Source organism: Neodiprion virginianus, chromosome 4 (assembly GCF_021901495.1).
Source record: "Neodiprion virginianus isolate iyNeoVirg1 chromosome 4, iyNeoVirg1.1, whole genome shotgun sequence".
Taxonomy (NCBI): Eukaryota; Metazoa; Arthropoda; class Insecta; order Hymenoptera; family Diprionidae; genus Neodiprion; species Neodiprion virginianus.
The window spans coordinates 40936919-40949013 of NC_060880.1; the positions used below are offsets into that span (position 1 = coordinate 40936919).

At 41.4% G+C, this 12095-nt stretch overlaps 1 protein-coding gene across 6 annotated transcripts in view; it reads left to right on the forward strand.

Moving 5' to 3' along the window:
• LOC124303857 (uncharacterized) overlaps positions 1-12095 on the forward strand; it is a 123881-nt gene that overhangs the window by 61762 nt on the left and 50024 nt on the right. The window lies entirely within an intron of this gene.

A 12095-nucleotide genomic window follows, 5' to 3' on the forward strand; every position in this document is an offset into this window, starting at 1 on the left:
GAGTGCTTTGATTTGACATAAAAAAAAACAGATTAATCAGCGTGTTTTAACCGTTGCGAATATAAAAAAAAAATTGCGATAATCAGCTATTTTTGTAGCATGGTCCCTTAATAGATTGTGTTTGACATTAAGGAACAGTTGCGCGATATCAACCACAGTGCATTTCAAGCGTTCCCGGCGGATCTAACGCTTCGTAACAAAACATAAATTGAATTTCGTGGATGTATAGCTGTAGTCCAAGTAGAGTTTCCAATCTACTCCGAATAATAATTGAGTAAAATTTCTCGGTTTATCTCTCTTATCAAATCTACAGCTTCGCGATGATCGATTCTCACAGACTCGGAGGATCTCAGGGGACGCGTTCTCCCATTCTTTCCGAGATCGACAAGGGCCCGTTTTATTCGTTCATCTTCTTAAACCTCTTCTCGGAACATCGAAAACCCAAGAAACCCGAGATACATGATTTGTGAGCACATCTCGAGGCGTGTGTTTGGATGATTTGACATAACATCGTGATTTTTTCCCTCGTCTCTACGGCAAGTGTGTGGGCACCGGAAAATACGAAACACGTGTATGTATGTATACATATACACAATATACGTACAAACAAGATACGTATTATACGCTATTTCGACATGCGGCTAATTGGTTGGAAAAATCGAATCCGAAGCCCCAATCTCAGCGTTACTTTCCGTAACGGCATTATTATTTACCTAAAGCGAAGTTGAAGAAAGAAAAGAAAGGGGAATTATTTTAATTAAAATTCAGATGTATAGGTTTATATTTTGGTATCGGTAAAATAAAAAGGAAGAAAACATTGTGTATGTTTGATTTATTCGACCATACTGATGATGTTAATCAATTCGACACAGGTATAGTAATACGAAGAAGAGCTTACAATCATTCATTCATCTATACACTTTGAAACACGCCGATCAGCTTGGAAAGTGTAAATTCCGTGATTAAGTTTGTTTCAATAAAGTTGATATTTGAATTCGACGAAAAACAAATAAATAGGTAACTCTGTTTAACAGTGACGCTAAGTACTCAAACGAGGTTGGACGCTAGAAACACAGGATTCTCCAAATTATGATAATTTGATTACAGTTAACGCGTTCGTAGATTTGTAGTACTTGACTCAAGAAATTGACGATGCTTACTAATTGTGACGCAATGCGACTAAAACTTGTAATGGCAGGTGGAGATGTTTGACCAGCTGCCTACGTGCTTCGGAGTTGACGAATGGTTGTGGATAACAGTCTTCACCGTTGTACCACAGGATCCAGAGTTAATTGGTGTTCAATATCATGACATTTGCGACATGATTATCATATTACGCTGAGAGTAGAATTGATCCATAACTCGTAGACAACATCTACAATAACCCGGGAGGCCAACCTCTGAAAATCCGTCATCCATGACTCTAGTCGCTCTCATAAGCGGTTATTCGACACTTGGCTGTCTCTAGGTAACATTGTTTTGACTTATTTTACTCGGATTGCAGATGTCGCCGTAGGTACCTGTAACATTGCACACATCGCCTGCTGCTCGTATTCTTGGTGGAGCTTCTTCGCCTTGAAAGGTGAAAAAATATCCCGATAATAAAATCTTAGCCGTTGATTCCCATCTTTACTTGCGGCTTGGGTTCGACTCGCCTCAACCAAACTCGACTCTATTATTTATTGATCTTTCGGTTCACGGGGGATTCGACACTGACGTGATGATCGAATCCATTCCTGATCCGAACAGAATTATATTGCTGTTGTTGCACGTGTATACTTGCAGGGCCCTGCAACTGTTGGGTACCTAATATCGGTTTCGTCGGTTCGACACGCGGCGGTGTGTTCAGAATTTGAGCGACGGAGGACAATCTCCATGCAGCTATAACAACGAGTGATGCCTAGCATGGAGCTTGCATGAGGTCGGCGCCATTGCCACACACGTTTACGGCCACCCCGTACCGTATTATACGTACAACATGTTTGCGAATGAAATTATACCGAACGTAATTACGTCGTGAAGATAATGATGTTACGATAATTAATAACAACATAACGACGGAGATTACATCGCGGCGTCGAGTTGACCTCTGAAATCGTTATGCGGGGGGAAATATAGATCGCGTCGTTGAAAAAAACCAGTATTTGTAAATTTGTAATTAATGTCTTGCTAACTGCGTTTATCATATCAGTGGTAATAAATGACCGTTCAAGGCTGCTAGGGATCATTTCACTTCATTCATCATTTGCGATCGAAGACGCAGTTGCGTGAAAACAAGCGGGCGGTACATAATGAAGATATAAAGCTTGACTCGAAAATTCTTAAACGGAAATAAACTTCGCTGTTTCACACGGCTCTTGATCTTCATTGGCGAAATTGTAACTACGTCTATTAGCTACTTCTTATAATATTATATGCATAGTGTATAGTGCGCTGCTGAACTGCAAGAAGAATGATCCTAGAATTTCACCCATAACTATTAGGAGGTTATAGATAGTCAGGAGGTCGAAAAACGCGATTCTATAAGGATTTTTCATGAAGAGACATTTCAATTTATTAATATCAAAATTTATATACATATTGGGGTAACATTGAACTTCGTTCTGATATTTTTTATTTGTAGAAATAACGATTTTTACAGCTGCTACAGCCGATTTCCGGAAACACTTTTAAAAAAAGGTATCATGCGACGAGCAGGATGTCTCTAGACCAAATCATCCGAAATGAAAACGCAAAAAAGATTTAATCAATATAAGGTATTATCTGGTGTTCGATCGAATGAATAAGCAAAATATTAATTTTAACAAAACGGCGGTTTCTCAAAAGAAAAAAAAAATATTCATTTTCCATAAAAATTTTCGTCCTAATTTGTTTATAAAATGACAATATTTATCGTCGAAAAACAACCTTTGATGAAGTACTGGAAAACATATTCATAAAGCTCGTGTAAAAATTTGAAACTGATCAATTCAGCCATTTCCGAAAAATCTTGCTCACCGATTTTCAAAACATAGTCTTTGGAAAACCGCGTTCAAAGTTTCAAAAGCACTTTCAAATGCCCCGGGTCGCCTTTATATTATAAATGGGCGTCTACCTTCAAGAATATTTTTCGGATCGATATGAAATTTTCTGTGAACATTGAATGTATGTACATTACAAAAATGAAATCTAAAGAAAAAAAGAAACGGATTTTTTAAAAATCCTGACTGGGTGAAACCCTTTAAATACTGCACACAGTAAGAAGAATGAATGCTGATGGAATACAGACAATGAATTCTAACTTAATGATGATGTAATGATAATATCAGCGCGATATAACGTGAAAATGTTACGTGACAGGCTAAACGAGGAAATAAGGGGCTTGACTCAAACGTTGCGGTTTGTACGACAGTCAACCCAAATCCTACGTAGCCACCGTTCGTTTCACGTCGACTCGTTTGAATCGGCGCACCGTATAACTACAACCGTGCGAACCCGCCGGGGGAAAAATAGGAATAAATCGATACATTGATTTGGTAATACGTGTAGCGCCGACAACCAACGAGAAGCGGCTTCCCGGGGGCAGGCAGTTCAATAATTTATTATACCTTATACTCCCAACTTTCCGGGAGAAAACTCGGCGAAAGGCATTGCAGCTTCATTGTGCTTTTATGTTGCCGAATTGCTGAAACTTCATAACCTCGTCCGCATCCCCTTCTGGTATACGACTTTCAGTGCTGCGTTGATCCGAATTATTTTCACGATTCACGAAGTTACCAAGCTGTATGCACGACGTGAAATCATTGATCTCGTTGTACCGGGTGAAATTGAGTGAACTGCTTTCTTGGTTACGGGTTTTGGCGGCACGGTAAAGGTGCCCTCACACCGATTATGTAACAGTCTTCGGAGTGTCCATTTCCAAAATGGACTCTGCACGTCTTCCACATTCGTGATGAACATTGACAATGCAGGGTTTCCGCAGTCGCGTTTCTCATATTTTGTGCCCTTCACTCGTTTCAGCAAGAACTCAACCAGTCAAGACGGAACACAAGGAACTTTATTTGCATTTATGGACAATGAGATATCTAAAAGCAACAATTGTCCAACCCATGGGAAAATTTACTCAACTTACAAGGAAGGGATCGGAGGTCGATATCTCCGATTTAGTTTCTTCTGTAATATGTTATAGTAGACTAAAAACTGAGCGAGAAGTATTTTTTTTAATCTGCCATCGAACACTTTGAAGAGGTGAAACTACTCTCCAAAGTAAGACATGTCAAGGGGTGATTTGGCCATTTTCTTTCCTTTTTTAAGTAAGAAAATTACATTTTTCGTTTCTCGTTATGAGAAAACTTTTCCAGTTGGATTGGTTAAAAAATATTGTGTTTTTTTGGGTGAAACCGCCAAATCGCGCTGTGCCATGCCTTACTTTGTAGGGTGGTATCGCCCCCTTAACGTGCTTGATGGCAGATAAAAGAAAGTACGTGTGCTTAGTTTTTAGTCTACTATAACATGTTACGAAAGAAATAAAATCTTAGAAATCGACCCGGGACACCTTTCATGTTGGAAACAGAAATTTCTCATCGTATTGTTTCCCATGTTATACGTTCTAGTTGGCCATCTCTTCCATTTTTGTATCCCGATTCACCGTGTGCAACCCGCATGCGTTCGTCGAATTGACGACATCGACTGATACCGGAACGTAACGCTGGAGCGTGGTTTGAATAATCAGTTTACGCCACCAGGCTTAGCACAATAACCAATTAATTATGAAAATACAGGTTGATTGAATGAAGCTCGCGCCACGCGCACCTTTGCTCTAAATAAATTACACCCAACCGCTGTAGCAGGTGCTCGACAGGCTTATGAACACGCCTTCATTTCGCATTCGCGTGGTAGCTAACAAACACCCGTTAATTCCGTGCCACTGCTACCCGGCAATGCTGAGCCCTCTGAGAATCCGCGTAAAAGCCGGCCAGATATCGGGATGGTGTTAAGGGGGTGCCTTAGTCGATTTCGACGATGACGTATATATCTCCAATATCGAAGTCTGTGTATCTCAAACGCGAAAAAGGGCTCAACAGCCCCATTCTATATACAATTCTGAACAAGAACTCTCCAATTTGTCTTCATTTGACGCAGAAGTAAAGATGTGTCATGAACTCTACGAATTTACTATTACGTATTTCGTTTCTTTATTCATGCGTCAAGTGAAAATGCATACAAATGTTTTTGTTCAGAATTGTGTATAGAATGGGACTGTAAGGCACTTATTCGATTCTGAGGTACGTGGACTTTAATATTTGGCGATATATACGTCAACGTCGAAATTGTACAGGTCACCCCTTTATGGGAAGGATAAGCTGTATTTTCCTTTCCTGTAAAAAAAAAACTCCTAAAAATAGGTGTGATCCTAGACCGTCCAAGCTTTACCCCCATTTTAAAGGCCCTTTTCCCAAACTCTCTGTGCATCTTCGTAATTCTCAGCGCGGTGTTGTCGGTGTGAGACGGAAAGTGTCGAATGCATTTGTCAAAGTGCGCACACGTGTTATGAGGGAATTAAAAGCTTTGGGAACGAGACGAAGGGTTGACGAACCGACGCACGTAGCGGAAGGTGGAGAGGAGAGAATTGGAGTCCTGCTGCCGATGAAAGCGCGGAGCGAAGACCCCTAATCGCTCGGACACCGGAGATGAGCGTGGGTGAGAACGTCTTGGCAGCTTCCTTCGGTGACGTCGCGACGATGATGCGACGGAAGTTCCCAGTGCTTAACGCCGCATAAGAGGATGTCGCAATTGGTGGCGAGCCGAGACCAGTTTAGTCGCGCTGCTTCCTCTTCCTCTGACGGCACCGACACCTTTCATTTTCCCGCATGTCTTTCTCTCGGTTTTACATTTCTCGAGCCTACTCGGCTTCGATTTGAAAAAGTCAAAATACTTTGCTCACCTTATAGCGGAATCTGGGTAGAATATATCTTTTTCTGCAGTCGCTTCATTCCGTAATCGTTCCTTCCATGGCTTCGTCTGGTAATGTGCAGTAGAGAGAGTGGGAGAGAGGGGAGGTGCTGACAACGACCCTCAGCCACTTACTCTCACATGTCAAAACGCCACCATGAGAACAGAATAAAGATGACTTATAGCTGAAAGCGAAATTCTTTATTGGTTGGTGGGTGAGAAATGGATCAAGGGGAGAATGAAAAGCAGCAGTGAAAGGGGAGGCGTCTACCTTAATAACTTGTGCGTGGATCCCGTGGTCGCATCAGAAGGGTGTATTGCATGGCTGTGGCGAACATGAGGGAACGATCCTCTGACAATGAGCCCTGGAAGTGAGTAACGATCGTTTACAGAGATAATTGTTTGGTGATCGATGAAATGCGATTGAACAAATCGATTAAGCCAGAAAATTGAACAAACTGCAAACCGGGCGGCAGAAGATAAGACGCGCTCAACGTTACATCATCACGTAGTAGACGAAGCTGGATGTCGTTGCGGTGTTTCGCTTTCAAAGCCACATGAACGGTCGAAAGAACTAACATAATTGCGAGTCCAATGTTTAGTACGTATCAGACTATGGTTAATACTTGCTTTTTGAAATTCTTGTTCCTCGCGTGACGTACAATTATCACTCAGGGATGAATTTAAAGCGTCGAAACGCGCTATACGGAAGAATTAATAGAACAGACCGCGGCGCGAATGACGCGCGTACTGATCAATGGGATTGATTTGCAGTGCCAATCAACGGTTTGACTGTTACTACTGCCCTCTTGGAGCTTTGAAGCTGAGCTCAAATTTGCAGTGCATTCATTGCCGGACTTTCGACATGTGACACAGTGCAAATATTAACGCGTCTATACGATGCATGCACAAGCGACGATATGGAACCGCTGGTCATGGACCCCGACGTAGGATTGAAACGGAATGTGTTCACGCCCCGTAACGGCTTTTAGCATATTCGTCAGTCCTTTTCTCGCAAATTTTTTGCAAACCCTGATCACGCGTATAGGTTCAGGCGAGGTTTGACGTAAATCGTATGATTTGAGGAGGATGGGTACATTAAAATGACAAAATTTCGCATTTCTTCTGCATTTTCACGAAGCTCAGATCTTTATCTAACCCCTTCCCAAATATAAGGTCAAAATGAGGTTTTAAAATGACAGAGTTACAAAGAATTTTGTACCACACTGTATGGTGCGAAGCATTTGTTACCAGGTTACCATGTCAACCGCTGTAAATAACGTTGATTTTTTCTTCATAAATAAGTGCTTGCGGATTAGTCGTGAGTTGAAAAAACCGATGTTTTGCATAATGAAGCAATCGTGAAACTTTAAACGCGATTTTCTCGAAACCACGTTTTTAAAATTGGTGATAACATGATAACTTGACAATTATTTGACCGATTCGCTTGAATTTTGGACAGTATAAGCTCCATTCCTTCATATTGGAATTCAGTCGGCCAAATTTTTGATACATTTTTGTTCCACTCTTTTGACTCGAAAGACCGTACAAAAATTTGATGAATTGTTGCTTTTTTTTGTTAATGAGGTCGCCATTTTTCCAAACTTTCGAAAATTAAAAATGTGCTCGACTGAAATTCTAGTTTCATATCTTGACTGCAAAATAACGTTTGATTTTGTTGGTTCGAACCAGCCGTTTAGCCGGAAGGCTGTCCGCCGCTAAAAAGAGGCTTTTCATTCAACCAGCTGCCAGGGCACCATTTTGAATATTTTCCGATAAAAAAATTTGCATATGTACTTGAATGTGTGTTCATTCATATAAAAAAGTGATGTATGAGTGCAATAGAATTTCAACAAAAAAAAAAATAAAAAATCGGCGTCTTTTTCGGTCTCTGATGTACCCACCTCCCTTGACGTCGGTTCTTATTCATTGTTAGTTTCTTAAGATTAAATTCAACCCTGGCACAGGCAGAGTACAGAGCTGATTCGTGCACGATACGCATCTCCGGCTGTTTCTGCACCAAACGAGTTTCCTTGCGTACCTACGTTTTATTCACCGTAACATTGATTTTCAATAAACATTATACGGTATTGGCTAGAGCGTGAATTATTTATGGAATATTGCGAGGTAGGCAGGTACGCGTGACGTTGATAATCTGATAAAGGTACACTTGCCAGTTTTACTGGGTCTGTGATTGCCACACTGCCTCCGGCACGTGTACAATCGAATAGTGTGAAAAAAAATTTGCGAACCAATCAGAGCTGCCAATAGCCTACACTGGACCGGACATAAAATCGGTTCTGCCTTCTCCATGCCCCGCGTCACCTGTCGCGCCAGATAATTGTTCCTCGTTTCAATCTGCGAAAATCTCTCGGGTGTCAATATCAGATTAAAAACCCCCAGATATATTTGTCACATTTAATTGAAACTCCCTCCCCTTTTCCTTCTCAGAGGCGGAGGAAACATGCAGATCCAGGTCGATTTTCCCCGCTCGTGCTTCTCTCAGGCTCGTGAAATACGTACATTTATACCGAGAGGTTTTCTTGAAAGGAGCTGCTCGAAGCGTGCGCGATTCAACTTGCTTGGTTTTAATTGGCTTACATCCATGCTCGCAAACTTTCAATGACAAGAAAAAATTCCCTAGAATCGACCGGTTGATTAGTAACAAGTAACCATAACCTCTCGCCTGTTAAGAAGGGTCGGCTCACGAAACAGTCGTGATCCACATCGCATCGATTACTCTGCCTTCCATGTTAGTAACATTTTTACGAAGTTGGCTACGCATATAAGCTAGACGGTTAGCAGGTCGTTTAAAGAAGATCAAAATCAAGTTTTTATTGACTGACATCCGTGTTCGCAGCCCGAAGCAAACGTTCACTGTCAAAAACAAATTTCCTAGAATCGACCGGTTGACAAGTGACAGTTAACCATAACCTCTCGCCTGTCGAGAAGGGTCGGTTTTCGGCGCAGCCGTGATCCACGTCGCATCGATCACTCTGCCTGCCATGTTGGTAACATTTTTACGAAGCTGGCAACGCGTATAAACTATACGACGAGCAGATTGTTTCAAGAAAACCTCTCGGTATATACCGTCGGACAAGTCGGAGCCATTTCGGGAAACAGATGAGGACGAAAGAGCGATGGGCGCGACAAAACACGTAAGGCTCCCCCCCTTGGGTGGTGACTCGCTCCACCTTCGCTTACAATCAGACGTGGAAATCATTCCCCGTTAACGAACCTACCTTCCAGTTCCTGGAGAGGCTCTCGCCCCTCGGCAAGTTACGTCACTTACTAGCCCCCAGCCTCGCACACGACTTATCGATTGTCGGCTGGGGATTTGCCGTCACGACTTTACACCCCGCACACCCTCCGTACTACTTTCGACTTCTCACTCTCCGTAACCACGTTTCTGGGCCCGGGTTGCCGATACTCGACGCCTCTTCGAATCGATCGCCTCGCGTGGCCGCTGCCGGTCGAATTATGCGGCTGCCAGTTCACGTTGACGGTGATGGTTCCTTTCGAAATTCCTGCGTAACGCCGTTGTACTGGAGGTGAAATAATATGTTGGAAGAATAAAAATCTACGAATTACAGGCCGCTTTTTCTCCGTATATTTTATATTTTTTTCCTCAATTTAAATCGAATAAACAGTCATTGAAACGTGGTATGATGTGGGCATAAAAATTCTTAGTTCAGTAGTAGCTTAATAGAAGAACGTAATTAGCGATTCTCCCATAAGAGCTTCGATTTGATCCAGGTTCTTGGTTTAATTTTTTTTATACTTGATTGGTTTTCAACAGAAAAAAAAAAAATAAATAAAATAGGTAGTGAGTTAAAAAATTACCATATCGAAGTTGGTAATTTAATATAACGAAATATTGAAACTAAAATCATTGTTTCGAAAGTTTAAAACGACCTTAAGGGTAATTTCCAAAATCTGAATACAGTTCGCTTGTTGAAAATAAATTACTCAATTGGAGACGATCTTAAATTTGCGAGATTACGATTTTTCCTAGAAATGAATCGTTACATTAACGTTACGAACTTCACGTCCAAAAAATTACTGAATGAAGCCTGGCGATTAGTGAATTATTCGTCAGTATGGTAAACTAATGTACAAGATACTTGAATGCATTCGGGTTCAACAGGTAATTACTTACAAAACTCATATTATACATGCATTTTATTAACAACGCGCAAGTCGAGTGGAACCAAACCAAACCCAACATTTCTTTGCAGCTCACTAAACTTATGCAACAAATATAATGCAGGATTTTAAACCGTGCTCAGAGTAATTTTTTGGTTAACTGCGTTGCTTATTCGCCAAAATTCTCCTCTTCGCAAATCTGAACTCGACGGTTTGCCCAGCGAGAAGAGAGAAGAATTTTGTACGTTAAATTAGTTGCTTCCCCTCATCGCATTGAAGCTCATGTCAGGGCCTTCCACGTGTATGAATAATTTAGGATTCGACGAGCCGGTAAAAAGTTTGACGGTGATCTATGACTGCTTGTCGAGCAGGGCTGACGATGCTCGCCACTTTTGGGAACGCGAAATCGCTTCCAAAATGAACAGCGTGCAATTAGTCCTCCATTTTTCATGTAACGGAGACAAGGCAGAGGATTTTAACGAATTTTTGCTCCAGTCATAGAGCGTGCATCACAATGTGCCAAATAATAAATCGGCCCTTGAATTTTGCACAGTGCTCACCTGATTCTCGGGGATGAAGATTTTCATTTTTATTTTCATCGGTTTTCCCGCATGCGGACAGTAAGATTTCACGTGTTGAAAATCACACGGAGATTGTAGGTAGATATTTCGTAGAGTCTGATCGCCGTGAGACGGTTGGTAACTGCGGATAGAGTGATCTGTATGAGAAGAAGAAAAAACATTCCGTGAAAATCGAAGCGAAGATGCTTGTCACAATCGTAGGTATACGATCTTCGCTTGCTTCATCTGCTATTTCTTTGACGTGGAACATAACAGATATCGTAAATAATTCCTTCCAGCAATTTTCGCAAGTCGATAATTGTGTCAGAGTGTTTTTTCATCTTCTCTTCTTTTTGGTGCCGATCTTCATCCTTGACTCTGTTGTAATTTTGCAAGGGTATCTCGCTTAGTCAATGAGAATTGATCACCTCAGTACATAATGACACAATCCAAGCGTAAAACCAAGCTGGGTCTTGGAGTCCTTAAAAAAAAAATCTTTCTCGAAGCTACGGCTGAAATTCGCTTTCGGCAAAACTTAAGTCGTCAATCACCAGGCGTTCTCTTGTGAAAATTAGACGAAATCGTTCCCTTCTCCGTAGTTGAGATCAAAGAAAGTATCAAAAAAGTTATCATTGCTGCCCGGTAACTCGGTACACATCACTCATTTTGACAATTCTCCTATCACTAATTCTATCTTTCTTCAATTTCTCTGCACAAACACTATAAGGAGAAAGTAAGCAGACGACGAGGTCAGACGTTGTACCGATAATCGGTGGAACACTGCTGACAAAAAGTATCACGTCAGGCAAACCGGATGTAGCCGGGACTTGTTTTTACTTCTTTTTTCATTATTTGGATTACGCCCGTGGGGTCGAACTGAGAAGGTACAGGGAGGAAGGAAGCTTTTCGTTATACCAGGCCCACGCAATTCTTTCGCGTATTTTGCCCTGAGCAGAATTTTAGGATCCGTATTTTATTGAAGAATGCCCTGAGTGAAATTTTTCAAGAAGACTTGAGTAGGATTTGACGAGTCGAGTATCACCGAATGAAAACTTATCAGATGCCTCTCCGTCATCTTTACAACGCGAAATTAATTCTAACGAGGTCCTCGAAGGGTCAAGCCTTACATTGAATATCGTTTTATCATCCTCATTGAAGTCGCAAGGAATTTATACCCCTCTGGCAGAAGTATAAGGAATTATTAATATCCTCGCCTTTCCACAGTGGGGCGAATTTCAAAAAAGTTGGTCAAAACGTTAAGGTCTCCGTGAACATTTGTGAAATTTTGCAGTCGGAAGTTTGCAAGGTCGCTCATTATGAATATGAAATTGGATTTTGTTTAAACAATTGGCGCCCAGAAATAGTGTACGAATATTATCGCAAACAGCTTTATCTACGTTAAAATAACCGTAAAGGGTTTTTAAGATCGCAAATCAGGTAGATGCTGGTAGATCTCGG